The sequence below is a fragment of the Tachypleus tridentatus genome, chromosome 7 (assembly GCF_004210375.1).
Source record: "Tachypleus tridentatus isolate NWPU-2018 chromosome 7, ASM421037v1, whole genome shotgun sequence".
Classification (NCBI taxonomy): Eukaryota; Metazoa; Arthropoda; class Merostomata; order Xiphosura; family Limulidae; genus Tachypleus; species Tachypleus tridentatus.
The window spans coordinates 75,660,595-75,678,898 of NC_134831.1; the positions used below are offsets into that span (position 1 = coordinate 75,660,595).

General features: G+C 35.4%; 1 protein-coding gene and 1 long non-coding RNA gene across 3 annotated transcripts in view; one reads left to right on the forward strand and one right to left on the reverse strand.

The window, feature by feature from the left end:
- LOC143256002 (uncharacterized) overlaps nt 1–14,145 on the reverse strand; it is a 41,843-nt gene extending 27,698 nt beyond the window's left edge. Inside the window, exon 1 of the long non-coding RNA XR_013030959.1 lies at nt 14,079–14,145. This is a non-coding gene — a long non-coding RNA (uncharacterized LOC143256002). The remainder of the gene's footprint in view (nt 1–14,078) is intronic.
- Nucleotides 1–18,304, forward strand: part of LOC143255999 (dual specificity calcium/calmodulin-dependent 3',5'-cyclic nucleotide phosphodiesterase 1A-like) — a 463,989-nt gene that overhangs the window by 353,292 nt on the left and 92,393 nt on the right. The gene's annotated exons all lie outside the window — the stretch shown is intronic.

Sequence of the window (18,304 nt, forward strand, 5' to 3'; positions counted from 1 at the left end):
GTAGATGTACTGTATCTGTATTAGTGTTTCTTATCTAGACTCCGAAGTCCCTCTACTCTTTCACCTTACAAAGTCGTAAAACCTGAAACTTTTCGAGACTTTGTGTTTTTTCAAAGTTGTTGTAAAATGTTCGTCATGTTTCTGGATGTTGCTTTCAATCAGCATACGTGAAATGGAAAAAAAACTCGTTTCACTTGAAATGAAAGACCTTCGACCACTTGATACGGACATGAAATATCTATTATTTTTTATGAGACAAAACTAAACCACAGCATACTTATGAGATTTCAACTAGCACGTTTGTTAAGGGACCGTTTCGCCAGTGCCCTATTTCAAATTGGTATAATACAAGCAATCTCTTCGCTCTAATCAATTCTCTTAAGGTCGTTTTTCGCATGAGACTGGTATAAAATGTGAGCAGATGTAAAGAATAAACTGACGCAAGACCGGTATAGATTGTGAGCAGGTGTGAAGAATAAACTGACGTAAGACTGGTATCGATTGTGAGCAGGTGTGAAGAATAAACTGACGTAAGACTGATATCGATTGTGAGCAGGTGTAAAGAATAAACTGACGAAAGACTGGTATAGATTGTGAACAGGTGTGAAGAATAAACTGACGGAAGACTGGTATAGATTGTGAGCAGGTGTGAAGAATAAACTGACGTAAGACTGATATCGATTGTGAGCAGGTGTAAAGAATAAACTGACGTAAGACCGGTATACATTGTGAGCAGGTGTGAAGAATAAACTGACGGAAGACTGGTATAGATTGTGAGCAGGTGTGAAGAATAAACTGATGTAAGACTGGTATAGATTGTGAGCAGGTGTGAAGAAAAACCTGACGGAAGACTGGTATACATTGTAAGCAGGTGTGAAGAATAAACTGACGGAAGACTGGTATACATTGTAAGCAGGTGTGAAGAATAAACTGACGGAAGACCGGTATAGATTGTGAGCAGGTGTGAAGAATAAACTGACGGAAGACTGGTATAGATTGTGAACAGGTGTGAAGAATAAACTGACGTAAGACTGATATCGATTGTGAGCAGGTGTAAAGAATAAACTGACGTAAGACCGGTATAGATTGTGAACAGGTGTGAAGAATAAACTGACGGAAGACCGGTATAGATTGTGAGCAGGTGTGAAGAATAAACTGACGTAAGACTGGTATAGATTGTGAGCAGGTGTGAAGAAAAACCTGACGGAAGACTGGTATACATTGTAAGCAGGTGTGAAGAATAAACTGACGGAAGACTGGTATAGATTGTGAACAGGTGTGAAGAATAAACTGACGGAAGACTGGTATACATTGTAAGCAGGTGGGAAGAATAAACTGACGGAAGACCGGTATAGATTGTGAGCAGGTGTGAAGAATAAACTGACGGAAGACTGGTATAGGTTGTGAACAGGTGTGAAGAATGTACTGACGGAAGACTGGTATACATTGTAAGCAGGTGTGAAGAATAAACTGACGTAAGACTGGTATAGACTGTGAGCAGGTGTGAAGAATAAACTGACGGAAGACTGGTATAGATTGTGAACAGGTGTGAAGAATAAACTGACGGAAGACTGGTATAGATTGTGAACAGGTGTGAAGAATATACTGACGTAAGACTTGCATAGATTGTGAGCAGGTGTGAAGAATAAACTGACGCAAGACCGGTATAGATTGTGAGCAGGTGTGAAGAATAAACTGACGGAAGACTGGTATAGATTGTGAACAGGTGTGAAGAATATACTGACGTAAGACTGGTATACATTGTGAACAGGTGTGAAGAATAAACTGACGTAAGACTGGTATACATTGTAAGCAGGTGTGAAGAATAAACTGACGGAAGACTGGTATAGATTGTGAACAGGTGTGAAGAATAAACTGACGGAAGACTGGTATAGATTGTGAACAGGTGTGAAGAATAAACTGACGGAAGACTGGTATACATTGTAAGCAGGTGTGAAGAATAAACTGACGGAAGACTGGTATAGATTTTGAACAGGTGTGAAGAATAAACTGACGGAAGACTGGTATAGATTGTGAACAGGTGTGAAGAATATACTGACGTAAGACTGGTATAGATTGTGAACAGGTGTGAAGAATAAACTGACGTAAGACTGGTATAGATTGTGAACAGGTGTGAAGAATAAACTGACGCAAGACCGGTATAGATTGTGAGCAGGTGTGAAGAATAAACTGACGTAAGACTGGTATAGATTGTGAACAGGTGTGAAGAATAAACTGACATAACGATAAATTTTTAGATTATTTTAAAACTTCGGTTTCTTACATGAAATGTGTTAAAACATAAAAGTGAAATGCTTCGGTAAGAAAGCACATTATGCTAACATAATTGTAGGTATACAAACAACGACTTCTAAGAATAAGGAGAAGTTCTATTGCTCTACATGCATCCTGCCATCTGGTGACACCATTTCCACGGCATTTAATCCATGTGTCTTTTATTTTTGTAACGACATGTAAAACTTTTATTGTTATTTACCGATCATAACCAAAGAAACAGATCAACGTTTGTCAAAACATGTGGTATGTTCCATCAATAATACAACTTTTCTTATCCTTACGAGATCTGTTCAAAATATACGCGGACTGTTTGAATTGCGCGGTTCCAGTTGGTTCCAGGGGAATTCGCTTGGTGTCGCTAGGTTTGCACAGATCAGCTGATTACGACGCCATTTCCCGATTGCAGATATCTTCATTTGTGTATTAGCTACGCGGTTTTAAGTGAAGTGCGATTTTTTCGTTTGGCGGATTTCAGAATGAATGACCTGAAGGAGCAACGACTTGCTGTGAAATTTTGTGTTAAACTTGGAAAATCTGCGACTGAAACTTTTGCTATGCTTAACACGGCTTACGGTGATGTTGCTATGAAGCGTACGGCATGTTTCAAATGGCATGAACGTTTTAAGGATGTTCGACACCATAGAAGATGATGAGCGTCCTGGACGTCCTTCCACGTCAACTGACGACCCACACGTCGACAAAATCAACACCCTGGTGCGGGCAAATCGACGTCTGACTGTCAGGGAGCTTGCTGAAGAGTGTGGGATATCAGTTGGATCTTGTTACGAGATTTTGACCGAAAAATTGAAGATGCACCGCGTTGCTGCGAAATTTGTGCCTCAGAACTGGTGAGTGTTTGGCCAAACACTCGATCACTGTTCTTCCCCACACCCCCTACTCACCTGACCTTACTTCTTGCGATTTTTTCTTGTTCCCCAAACTCAAAAGACCCTCGAAAGGAAGAAGATTTGAGACGATTCCCGAGATTAAGGCAAATGCGACGAAGGAGCTGGAGGACATTACAAAAGAAGCTTACCAGGACTGTTTCAACAAGTGGAAACACCGTTGGGATAAGTGTGTGCGTTGGGGAGGAGAGTACTTTGAAGGGGTCCCAGACCTGTAACTTCTAAATAAAGTACATTTTGTTTTATGACGTCAGTCCGCGTATTTTTTGAACAGCCCTCGTATAAGTGTTTGTTTGTTTGTTTATATACCATTATAAAAATAAAAATATATTAACTTTAGCGAATTTTTGTGTGTGTAAGTTTCAACAAGTATCTGATGTGTAAATATAATTTTCATATCAAATCCTAAGAATTACTCTCACAGGATTCTAAATGTTCACATTGTTATCCTTCTCTGGATTTCGTCTGTAGTTTTAATCATGAGGTCGAAACTACAAGTAGTTTTATTCCTTTAATCTGTATTATAAATATTCGTCTACTGGTTTTAGTCCTAGTTATTTATAATCTCTTATGATGGTTACATTTAGAAGAAACTTTCATTTCTCTCCCTCTCGTTACTTTTCATTGCTAAGTTTAAAATACCATTATTCGTTTGAATGAAACTAAGATACATATAAACTTGAATAAAATCCCAGTTTAGTGTAAGTAACATAACGAAATCTGTTATAAATTACATGCATTAAATATGTATTGTAACGAAAGTTTGTGTTTAAAACATTTCCCATTTCTATAAATAACACAACCTTAGAACAGCGCCTAATTTAAGTGTTCAGATCTTAACAGCGAACATAGAAAGGTTATGTATATTTAAAAACGCATATCATAAGAAATGTTCACTTGAAAATTACAAAAACTTTTACTCTGTGCATTTCATAATATTGTGTTTATTACGCTTTGCGAAATACAGGTGGCGCAACACAACATTTTTACCAATAGTTTTTTTACATACTTGGTTTCTCTACCTTAATTTTCACCTCAGTTATCGTTCTGTTTTCTAGTATGAAATATTGATTTTTCTCTGTACTGTGTTTAATAACATGTTATTGATCATATATATATATATCATTATTTTCTGCAATGTAAATACGAGATGCTATTTATCCATAGAATGCCACTTTATATCAACCTGGCTTACAGTATATTAAACTATTCTGTTTCATTCTTATCGATTTACGTATGATCTTTATTTACATAATTCCTATATTTTTGGTCTTGCTGAAGCCATGAATTATTCAATGCACAAATCGTTTATGTTCATGTTATATAATAAGAAATGAATTTATTATGCAACTGAAAGTTATCGGATGTGTGTGTGGGCACTAATAAATAGATTGTACTGTCGCCATCACGGCCCGGCATGGCCAGGTAGGTTAAGGCGTTCGACTCGTAATCCGAGTGTCGTGGGTACGAATCCCCTTCGCACCAAACATGCTCGCCCTTTCAGGCGTGGAGGCGTTATAATAATACGGCCAATCCCACTATTCGTTGGTAAAAGAGTAACCCAAGAGTTGGCGGTGGATGATGATGACTAACTGCCTTCCCTCTAGTCTTACACTCCTAAATTAGGGACGGCTAGCGCAGATAGCCCTCGAGTAGCTTTGCGCGAAATTCGAAAAATAAACAAACAAACTTTCGGTATAAGAAGCCAACAATGAGTAAGCTACATACAATTCAATTCGTTGTTGTTTAGATGTACATTACATAAACAATTAACAAATAACTGGACTTAATAATGTCTGACAAGGTAAACATTTACTGTTAAAAAGTAATGCTATTTATGTTATTCGAGTTTATTTTTATACAAATTGTTAAGATTCATTATGTGCTTAGAAACGCAAATTATTATTCTAGTCTACATTTGAAGATAAAGTTTGGCAGGAACTTTTTTACACTCGTACGATGAAGTTAGAAGAATTCAGGTTGTTCGAAACTACACGAGTGAAATATCAAATATCCACTTTTTAGGCCTAGTTATGGTTCTCGAACCTTCAACATTGTGTTTCGCTTCAGGTTAACAATTGACACAAAATTTTGTGAGACTACTGCATATAAGCATAGGCTGAGAGAATAATAATTTGAACTTCAGATAACGTAATTAATTAGTCAACACCCGGTTTCAACAGTAAAGAACTAAAGGGTGAGACTGGTATTATTTTATGACAGTAATTTTATTTTGTTACAGCTAAAACATTGCAAATTCTGAAAATAATTAATCGCTTTTATGGATATTGAAGCATCACGAGTTTAAAACAGTCGTTATCAACGACTGTAACAACCTAATTTACAATACTTATTTAGATGTTTTAAGAATATTGTATATAACTTAAAAGAGTAATTGCGTTTATCCTAGTATTTCTAAGCCTAAAATCACAACTAAAAACAACGCAAAGGTCTTGACAAATTTATCCAACAGACAATGTTAAAATATGTCATATATATCTTTTCTTTTTTTTAATTTTTCTAAACTTAAAGAACAACGTAAAAGAACCAAATATATTTTACAGTGCTCGTAAGTTTCAAGTTATTATTAGCATCAACCCAAAAGTTAGGACTAATACAATCAATAGAAGCAAAATTACTTTTTTTTTTAATTTCCTAAAATTTTGTTATTTACCTTGAATATTATATATATTTTTACAATCATTGCATTATTTAACATGTATAAACAGGATTAATGACAAACATATAGTTAAGACCAATACATATTTGATATCCAGAAGGTACTCGAGTGGGCTGCGTCTATAAATTATTATAAACTTTTCATTTTTTTTCATTATTTATGATATAACTGTAAGAAATGTTCCTAATGGCTTTAGGCTTAAAAATATTACCATCAACATCTGTACTATTCTCAAAAATACGTTTTTATTACTAGTAAAAAGGCAGAAGTGGACAGATTTTGTTTAGAAACGTCACTGTAAATTATGTTTACCCTGAAATTTATATAATTCTTCGTATAAGTAGTTAGTGTATGTCTGAGTAAGTATCTCTGATTAATGATGTTGTTCGAAGGGCACGACTGGAAATACATAAACGCTTATAGGCATATTCAAGTTTTATATGTTTATAAGTTGTGTAGATGATTGGAACGGACAACTTGTCTTAAATATCTTTTTAAACTGTTTGTTTGTTATGAAACACAAAGCTACAGCAAGGGCTATCTGTGCTCTGCCCAACACGAGTATCGAAAGCGGCTCCTAGCAGTACAAGTACGCAAACATGCCGCTATGCCACTGGAAGACTAAATGTTTTTTGTTTTGTTTTCCAAGCAAATGATTGTCTCATTTTTATTTAAAGTTAGTTTCAATAACACTATTGGTTATGGTGTCTAAAGTAATTTTGTATATTGTTATTCTTAATAATTTTTATATATTTTAACACCATTTCGTATTGTTAACGTAGCATATGGATTTAAAATTAAATTATATATTGTTAGCTGTCATTTCGTGAGATATTATTGGAATAACGGCCGAAAATGTCGCAAACTGCGAGAGTACTCAAATGATGATAAAATACAGTTTAATCATCACTGGTTTCAGTTTTGCTTTATGGCATTGTGTACTTGTTTGTTTGTTTTTTTTAAATTTCGCGCAAAACTACACCAGAGCTATCTGCGCTACCCGTCCCTAATGTAGCAGTGTAAGACTAGAGGGAAGGCAGCTAGTCATCACCACCCACCGCCAACTCTTGGGCTACTCGTTTACCAACGAATAGTGGGATTGATCGTAACGTTATAACGCCTCCACGGCTGAAAGGGCGAGCATGTTTGGTGCGACGGGGATTTGAACCAGCGATCCTTAGTTTGCGAGTCGAACGTCTTAACCCAGTGGGCCACATTGTGTACTTATTGTCGCTTTGTTTCAGAGGATTCAATTGTTTAGCCCATAACTGGGTTTTGTTTTTAGTGTTGACATATTAAGATATCAGATTTCGTATCATAACGTATTTCCCTTTTTATCTTTTGTTAAGAAACATATTCTTCTCCTTTGGGTGGTGACGTTGGGAGTTAAGTTTGACTTCCTTTCCTGAGGCTCCTCACAAGTTAATACGTTTCTTGTCTGCTGATTATACGAAAGCTAATCATTTTGGCTTGAAAGTCACGGAAACTTTTGCAGAATAGTTCACCGCCATTTGTGGTACTAACTGTTGACTGGCAAATTCCTTTGGTTTTTCATCACCAACCCAAAATGTCCGTAGAACTATATATAGTGTAATAACTTCCTGAATACCTTATTTAATTTTAGTAAAAAATTGAAAACCTGCAACATAATTCGTTGTTAGCGTTGCAGATTTTTTCGGTCAAATGAAAGATATTTATTTTAAAGTTGAACCGTAAAATATTCCTTACTGATGCACCTAAATTAGTATATCTCCAGATCTACTGTTGACATGTAATCATCTGATACAGAATCCATACCAATAACGTTTTCTCACGCAATTTCACACAAGAGAGGTTCACTGTCTCGAATGGCTCAAGCAATGGAGGCCATAAACAGCCAATCCAAAAACACTTGTCGTAAATGCCATTTAAAAATAACACAACAAAGTAGTTTGGTTAAAACTTATAACTTAAGCATCAGAAAAATAATATCCTATTGACATTGAAGAGAAACACTAAAACCTAAATAACACTATATATCGAAACTACGTTCCTTGGTCCTAGAGTAAATGTAAATACCGAAACTTGAGTGGTCCTGCATACCACTAAACGATTTTGACTATATAAAACTAATCACTGAAACCATTATTCTTGGTACGATAAATACCGAAGTCTACGTTTCTGTGTATGTTTTTCACATAAACATCTAGAAACATAACCATCAATAAACCAAGACATAAAGTCTCTAAATAACAATAAAACATCGCATCAAGCGTTAAAGTGCCACATGTACATGTCCAGGGTTTTCTCACAATGTGTTTGGAAATGTATCATAAGAATAAAATAAAAGGTGAAATGTGGCGACAAAGCTTTCTTTTGGTAATATATAGTTTTTAAATCCGGTAGTAAATAATTAAAGAAATATCTCACAGTAAAAGTCTGGAAATATACAGCATTCTCAAAAATTCACTGGAACGTTCAGACGGTTTACGGGCCAGGCATGGCCAAGCGTGTTAAGGCGTTCGACTCGTAATCTGAGGGTCGCGGGTCCGAATCCCGATCGCACCAAACATGCTCGCCCTCCCAGCCGTGGGGGTGTTCTAATATGATGGTCAATTCTACTATTCGTTGGTAAAAGAGTAGCCCATGAGTTGGCGGTGGGTGGTGATGACTAGCTGCCTTCTCTCTAGTCTCACACTGCTAAATTAGCGCAGATAGCCCTCGAGTAGCTTTGCGCGAAATTCAAATTCAAAACAACCAAACAGACTGTTTACGAACAAAATGTTTTATATATAATGCCATCCGAGTCTATGATTAAAATTTTACGAAGACGTATCTGATTTTAGTTATCTCTGTCGAAATAACTTGTCAAATCCAATCGTAGTATATGACAAAAACTAATGTATCCTGAAAACTCCAGGAGTGGCGATTTTCCAAACTGGAAGCGTATAAAAATTTCTAACAAACCAAAGTTACAACTCTGTTAATTGTGAAAAATAAGACAAAATTCCGAAACCAATAAATAACTTCGTTAATATTTCAGTCTCCACAATAATTTGACTAGGTTCTATAGTTGTTATCCATAACAATGTAATTATTCCATATTCTACATTCGTTAAACGTGGTAATGTTATGGTTCCAGACTCCACATTTATTAAACGTAATAATGTTATGATGCTTCCAGACTCAACATTAATTAAACGTGAAAATGTTATGGTTCCAGACTCAACATTCATTAAACGTGATAATGTTATGATGGTTTCAGACTCAACATTCATTAAATGTGATAATGTTATGATGGTTCTAGACTCAACATTCATTAAACGTGATAATGTTATGATGGTTCTAGACTCAACATTCATTAAACGTGATAATGTTATGATGCTTCCAGACTCAACATTAATTAAACGTGATAATGTTACGATGGTTTCAGACTCAACATTCATTAAATGTGATAATGTTATGATTCCAGACTCAACATTTATTAAACGTAATAATGTTATGATGCTTCCAGACTCAACATTAATTAAACGTGATAATGTTACGATGGTTTCAGACTCAACATTCATTAAATGTGATAATGTTATGATGGTTTCAGACTCAACATTAATTAAACGTGATAATGTTATGATGGTTCTAGACTCAACATTCATTAAACGTGATAATGTTATGATGGTTCTAGACTCAACATTCATTAAACGTGATGATGTTATGGTTCCGGACTCCACATTCGTTAAGCATGTTAATGTCATAGTTCAAGACTCAACATTTATTAAAGGTGATAATGTCATAGTTCAAGACTCAACATTTATTAAACGTGATAATGTTATGATGGTTCTAGACTCAACATTCATTAAACGTGATAATGTTATGATGGTTCCGGACTCAACATTCATTAAACGTGATGATGTTATGGTTCCGGACTCCACATTCGTTAAGCATGTTAATGTCATAGTTCAAGACTCAACATTCATTAAATGTGATGAAGCTATGATTCAAGACTCTACAGTCATTATAGATATGCCTGGCATTGCATTGTTCAGTTAGGCCATTTGATTCGCAGTCTGTAGGTTGAAAGTTCAAATCACTATCACCAAACATGCTCGCACTTAAAGCCGTGGGTGTGTTATAATGTGACAGACATTCAACTATCCGTTGGTAAAATTATTGGCGGTGGGTGATGTTGATTAACTGTTTTCCCTCTAGTCTATCGCTGCTAAGTTAGGAACAGCTAGTGCAGATAGTCCTCGAATAACTTTGTGTGAAGTTTAAACACAAACAAAAACTGTTCATAATTATGCTGTAGTTTCAGGCTCCACAGTTGACCGTCTTCCTAAGGCTCTGTCTTTGCACTCTCTATTAAACAGAAACATTCAAAACAAGTGAATATCCTTAAATTTTTCGCCCCTCGCTCAGTAGCTCAGCGGTACGACTATGGACTTCCAACGCTAAAAACCGGGTTTCGATACCCGTGGTGGGCAGAGCACAGATAGCCCCTTGTGTAGCTTTGTGCTTAATTCAAAACAACAACAACCTTACACTTTTCATCACTCTCAGACCAGATGGATGCGAATACAACATGAATTTTTCATCACTTTCAGACCAGATGGATGTTAATATAACTTTAGTATTTCATCACTCTCAGACCAGATGGACGCGAATACAACTTGATTCTTTCATTACTCTCAGATCAGATGGATGCTAATACAAACAACCAAAGTATCCCGATCAGTTTTATTACCACACCTCGGACATTGACTTTTGTCCCACTCATAAAAAACACGTCATTTATAACCAAATAACATTTCGCCTTTCAGAGAAAATACCGCTTTTATACCAAAGTCCAGAAGACAGGACGACAGTTAGGGGAGAAAAACTGTTCAAGTCTTGATATTATAGTAACTGGTTTCGCTGACTTTTAATTTTTACGTTGTTTTCTGGTAAATAACTCAAACATTAACCCTCGGAACTTGGAATTGTCTTTAAAACGTCAAGAAACTGTTAAGCTTCAAGTGGTCTTGAGGAATATAGTTGAGTTTCTATATTTAATGTGTCACGTTGGTACTAATTCTAGTTTCACAGAAAATAATATAGTGTGTTATAAAAGCATTGTTTTCTATCCCGAGTTTTGTTCTATTTCAAGCCAGGTTGTCTTTAGTAGTATTTGGATATTTGTTTGTGTGTCTCAAGTTACCTTTCCTTAATATTTTATCTAAGAGCTCAGCTTTAATTTATAGCCAATAAAAAGTGGTTTCATATTACCATCGGTGGTCTTTATTTGTCACCATGGTATAAGGTTTTTATATTGCTTTAGGAAAGCAATTTGTATTGAAACTTTGTGGAAGGCGGAGTTCTTTGACATATTATATTATAGACTCTAAAAAAATGAAAAAAAGTGATTAGATGTTTTGACCTATTTATGGTTGCATGGCCATAAGCAAACACAGATAATTTAACAGTTTATGGTATACAGAAAGGACGGGTTTTATATTTTATCTAGTTATTAAAATACCCAAGAAAGGAATTTGGTCATTTTTTTCTCATTACTATGTTAGTATATGTCATAAAACTTTATTCTTCCAATAGTAATCCAAACGATGCTCAGGTGACACGGCTGAGGCTCCGGCATGGCCTGGTGGTTAGAGCGCTCGAATCATACTCTGAAGGGTGTGAGTTAAATCCTCGTCACACCAAATATGCTCGCCCTTTTAGCTGTTGGGGCGTTATAAAGTGACAGTCAATTCCATTATTAGTTGGTGATGATCACTAGCTGCCTTCTTACTCTGCTAAATTATAGACGGCTGGTGCAGATAACCCTCGTGTAGCTTTGTGCGAAAATTCAAAACAAACAAACAGACAGACAGTTGAAAATAAAAGAGGAACCTGAGAACTGCTACTTTACTTTGTTTCCAGTTAAAACAGTTTGTGTTTCCACTTAAAACAGTCTATAATATTATCTTCGATACATCGAAATAATTATCAGTATTGAGAAACTGACAACTTATTACTTTTATTACGTATATTTTGTTGTTTCTGATGGCTCTTATATTTAAATTTTGCCTCAAATGCAATTATTACTTGAACCTCTACAAAGCATAAATTCGACGAAACAGCTTATCGTTAATTGGACTATTTTTATATTTCCCAAACCAATTTGTGTGAATCTTAATAATGGAAACAAATGATAAATGAGCATGCATTATTGTAGATCACATGATTCAAAGTAGTAATTTTAAAAGCTGTTATGTTAATACTGTCAGCAAATGTTTGTGTAACTCTTATAACTCCTTGGTATATTTTGAAATCTATAACACTATTAATTAATGACTCGTTTATATTAGTGTTTCATAGCTATAAATATAACTCAACCTTTTCTTTTTGTTTCACAGGTAAGTCAAAAATCCACTACAAAGGTAGGAATATTTTTCTGAACTACACCTCTGGGTAAAATTTCATTTTTGTTTCTATGTTAAAAGTTTTTCGTAGATTAAATATAATACGGTACGAAATAGGGATCGTAACAGTGCTCAAGGAAGTTACAGAAAATTGTAATCAGTTCCAATACTAGTAAATATTTACACGAATAGATGGCGCTACGTAAATAGTTATGGAAGGATAATTTCTTTTTTGCAATACGATTAAATAAGTGAATACGTTACACGTTTCATTGGATAAATTTGATTTAGAAAATTTTAAATAATGTGTTTAATTTTAAAGCATAAACATTTATTTAGAAATGGATGATAACAAGGTATTTTTCTCTCAAGTTTAGAATTAAAGTGCATAAATCTCTTTGCTGTTTATTAAAACTATAATATTTATTTTAATAAAACAAATAATAATTAAGTTACATTTATTTGAAACTTAGCTATATTTAACTTTCACACTAAATAACCTTGTTATTTGACACAAATTTGTGATATTTATTTGAAATTAAACAAACAGAATGTATTTGGATTTCAGAAACTCTAGTGTGTCAGTCAAAGTTTGAAAGAGAAATATGAGGTTATTCTTTATGACGAGAAATAAAAAAAATATATGTCAGAACGGCTAGTATTGGTATTAACACTTTTATTGATGAGAAGAAAACAACGTTTCGACCTTCCTAGGTCATCTTCAGGTTAACAAATCGAGTTTGCAAGTGACCTTTGTCGGACACATGTCTTAGGGACGAGAGTATAAACGAGTACGTGATTGTAGGGGGCGTCGCGGTTGGATGTTAGGCTACTAATTTGTGTGGGTATAAAGGTTTTCCTTTATATTGGTTTAATTTTGAAGATAATCTAGGAAAGTCGAGACGTAGTTCTCTGCTTATCAATAAAAGTGTTAATACCCATACCGGCCAATCTGAGATACAGATCTGAGGTGAGGAAGATTTTACCTGCAAGATAAGTTATCTTAACTAACAACGTTCCTCAAAACAGTATTTTAATACTTGATTCCGTTTTATAATTATCTAACTTATAAATGTTTTATGTTTATCACAATATTTATCCACTTATATATGTATATCTCAAACCTATACTTTTTGTTTTCCTTAAGCATAATTATTTGTAATCAGTCTTGAATATAATTTGTACACAAATAACATAAAACAGCGTTTAGCTTATCTGGATTCTTCATTTAGAATAGCGATAAGTCTGCGGATTTATGATGCTAAAATCAGGAGTTCGATTCTCCTTGGTGGACTCAGCAAATAGTCTGATGTGACTTTGTTATAAGAAAACACACACACACACCCTCTTTCAGCTAGATCAAGCTATAACATAAACATAATGAACGTATGAGCGCCCGAGACTCCTCAAATGTGCAGTAGTTCATACTTTCCGTCAAATGACCCACACATTAGACATGACAAGGAGTTCATCCCATACAGCTCTGTTTGAGTTTTTTACATGTTTTCATGAGAAGACGTAGAATTGACACATCGCATCAGCTTTATTTACCACATGAAGCTTAAACTTGCTGCAGTTCCTTCCCTTCAACCAATGAAAGCTAGCATTGATCAAACTTGAAGAGCCAATTGGCTACGAAATAGTTTAAGTTCCAAATCTCACCCATATAAACTAAGTTTTCCGCGATTTTACTTTCACGTTTTTTTCTGTTAGTGGTAATCAACACACACCATATAATTCTCCAGTAAACTAAACTCCACTGCTTAATAAAACTTAATAATATATATATATATATATATATATATACGAAATTCTCCTTACCTAATGACGTGTAAAAGTATTTTCTAGCAGTATTAGTTGTTATATTTCAAATTCTTTCCAGGTTTACCTAAATAAAAAAAAAACAACGAAAAACTGTAGTTTTATGAATATACAACATTAAAGAGAGAACAATGAAAAACATAGATTAATTCACAAAACCTTGTGCTAATGACAGAATAATACATTTTCCTCGTCTCGATATGTATCAACAACAAACCTGACGAAAGTGAAGTTGTTGATCCTTATTGGGTTTGCACGTGAAACCTCTAGCAAACGTGTGTACAGGCTTACGTGCAATAACTTCGCTTAATTTCGGAAACCGTTAGATTCAGGCATATAAACTTCTAAACATATCCGCCCCCCCCCTTTTATGTTGCTCCCATAGAATTTGTTTACAACTATTTTTGAGCCTTAAATTAATTTTTTTTCATTGATGGCGGTTTTTGTTTGTTTTTTAGTCTACTTTGGATTCTGTAAGTTTTTCATCAGAATACTTATTCCTTTCGATGTAGATTGTTTCACTCGTAAGATTGAAGTAGCTACAGACAGATTTCCTCTCCAATAATAATTATTTATTTCATTTATCCAACCATGTGATTTTGGCTAGGTACCTGTTCGTGTCAGTATCACCATGTGATTTTGGCTAGGTACCTGTTCGTGTCAAGTATCACCATGTGATTTTGGCTAAGTACCTGTTCGTGTCAAGTGTCACCATGTGATTTTGGCTAGGTACCTGTTCGTGTCAAGTATCACCATGTGATTTTGGCTAGGTACCTGTTTGTGTCAGTATCACCATGTGATTTTGGCTAGGTACCTGTTCGTGTCAAGTATCACCATGTGATTTTGGCTAGGTACCTGTTCGTGTCAAGTATCATCATTAAAAAAAAAAAAAGATTTAGCATCGTTTTTATGCTTTTGTTTTATTATTATTATAACAAACAGGAGCTCAAAATATACAAGTCTTAAAAGTCTCAGTTCAATTCTAATTTGACTCAATATTATATTATTGTTGTAAGATCCAAACCATTTCAAACATAATGCTTAAAACTGGTTATTTTTGGAGGTTAACGTATCAAAGGTCAAACTACTGCGGAGCCATAGTGTTACCACGGAAATAATTATATATATAATTATATTCACGTTTTCTAGTTCTTAAACGCTGCCTGCTTTGCACATCAAAATAAACTTCATTTGTCAAAACATAATAATCAACTCTATTTGTCAAATAAATGTTCATCTTCTTTCGCCGATAACTTAATGAAAATATACAGTTTTATCTTAAAAGAACAAAATATTAGGTCCAACACGGTCAGCTGGTTAAGGCACACGACTCGTAATTCTCGGATTCGAATCCCTGTCACAACAAATATGCTCGCCATTTCAACACGTGGGCGTTATAATGTGACGCTCAATTTCACTATTCGTTGGTAAAAGAGAAGCCCAAGAGTTGACGGCGGGTGGTGACAACTAACTGCCTTCACTCTAGTCTTACCATGCTAAATTAGGGACGGCTAGTCCTAGAGTAGCTTGGCGCGAAATTCAAATCAACACTAAATCTGGATTACAAAAAAACAACTTAAAAGTGTCTTCATGCACGACTCCAGAATTTTAATTGTTTGATTTTGTGACTTTTTTAGGGTACGGTTTTTTTATTTCACACACGCCCACTGTTTTTTGTTTCAGTTTGTTACAAGTTTTGCTGTTTGAGTTTGTAACTATACACACGATTCCTTATTTCTAGTGTCCCCCTGCTGGTACAACGGTAAGTCTACGGATTTACAACGCTAAAAATCAGGGATTCGATTCCCCTCGGGAAACTCCGCAGATAGCCCGATGTGACTTTGCTATAAGAAACACACACACTTGTTTTCAGGGTTTTAATATGTGACTTCACGCACTATCACTGGTTGATTTTTAAGATTTCCACTTTGGAGTAAATGTTCAACTTACACTCGCTGACGTTTTTATTAGTTTTGTCTTTAACGTCTGTAATAAATAACATTTTATAAAAATTAGAACTCGTCTTTCCACGACTCTTCTCAAACAAGAGGTAACCAAAGAACATCAAATTCACATTCTCTTGGCTACCTCTACAGACAGTAAAGACAGTAAAAGAAGCCAAATGGCGGTAAAGACACTAAAAACAGTTCAAACTATGATATTTTCATTCCTAAAATCATTTACAACAACGTGCTTACCCGTAAGATTATTTTGTTTATTTACTAATTAGCTAAGCGAAAAATAGATAATTAGTAGTTTAAGGATGACCGGCTATCAGAAATCAGGATGAAGAAAATACATCAATGTCTCAAATGTCGTTAAATTCACTAAATACGAAAGCATTCCGTTTATAGTCCTCAGCTTGTTTGTTTGGAATTTCGCACAAAGCTATACGAGGGCTATCTGCGCTAGCCATCCCGAATTTAGCAGTAAGAGCAGAGAAAAGGCAGCTGTTCATCACCACCCACCACCAACTCTTGGGCTATTCTTATACCAATGAATAGTGGGATTGATTGACACATTATAACGGCCCCATAGCTGAAATGGCGAGCGTGTTTAGTGTGACGGGGATTCGAGCCAGCGCCCCTCACATTGTGAGTCGAGCGCCCTAATCATCTGGCCTTGTCTGGGCCCAGTGACCAGCTGTTGTGTGTGTTTAACTTTGGGCATGACATGGTCTGATAGCTAGGGGGCTGTACCCTCAATCTGCGGGTTGCGCGTTCGAATCTACATCATCAAAGAAGCTCGCCCTTTCAACCGTGGGGCGTTATAAAGTTACGGTGAATCCCACGAGTCATTGGTAAAAGAGTAACTAGCCTAAGAACTGGTAGTGGGTAGTTTTGACTAGCTGCCTTCCCTATAGTCTTTCACTGTTAACTTAGGGACGGATAGCGTTGACAGTGCTCGAGCAGCTTTGCGCGAAATTTAAAACAAAACAATTTAATTTTGGCTTCTTTTCTGTTGTTATCAAACTTTCTATATTCCTGTTTAGCGCACTTTATGGCAGTTTTAAACGTCCTTGCTCTGTGGACTATGATATTTTGAATGTTTTATTCTGTTAATTTCCTGTTTGAAGGAGCTGTCTTGTATTTGTTGTTAAGCGCAAAACTGCACAATGGATTATGTGTGCTGAACCAATCTAAGGTATCTAAAATAGAGTTTTAAGCCTTGAGACCTACAATCGAGACACCAGTTTAACTGGTTTTTTCTCTGATACTTACGCGTGATTAAATTCAAGCTTTTTATCTGGTTAAGAATAACTATTGGAACCAGTTTTAGCTTCAGAAGTTTTGACTTGGATATTGTGATGTTGTTCCAGCTCTTAACAGTTGGTATGGGTGATGTTGTTCCAGTTCTAAACAGTTGGTATGGGTGATGTTGTTCCAGTTCTAAACAGTTGGTATGGGTGATGTTGTTCCAGCTCTAAACAGTTGATATGGGTGATGTTGTTCCAGTTCTAAACAATTGGTATGGGTGATGTTGTTCCTTCGTTTCTTATATATGTGTGTTATGTGTCTTAGTTCTAGTAAATAAAAACAGAAGTTTATACTAATTAGTCAAGTAACTCCAGATAATTAACCTGTGTGAAATATTCTAGAGTGAATTAAATCGAATCAGGTAAACGTGTTTATTTATTTATGGCTATTTAAGCTACATTTCCAAATCTTAAATTATTACCAATGAAATTATATCACCCTTTCTGCAGAACTTTCACTTAAGTCATCTTCAAACTCCCCACAGTAAAAGTGTTAGAAATATTACCAATTACATATTCAGTTTAGCCCTCCTCCCCCTACCCTCCATAGTAAATAGATTAGTAGTACCATCGAGTAGAATTCCTCTTAAAAGCCCCCGCTAGTAGAGCGGTATGTCTCTGGACTTACAACGCTAAAATTAGTGGTTCGATTCCCCTCGGTGGGCTCAATACTTCACATTGTTAGTGTTGTATATTTCCCAGTATTTTAGAGAAAGGTTTTCTTGAAATATATTATCTATTAGAATTATGGCCGAAAACTCTTTAACACCTGATGAAACAATGCATTATAATACGTAAACGTAGAAATGTAAGAAAAGTGTAGTTAATCAGCTACACTGATTTGGTTTTGGTTCTTCAACACCTACCAGCTGCGAGTTTGAATACGTCCGTGGGGGACATTATAATGTCACAGTCGATATCACTATTAGTTTGTAAAAGAGTAGTCCAAGAATTGGTGATGGGTGGTGAT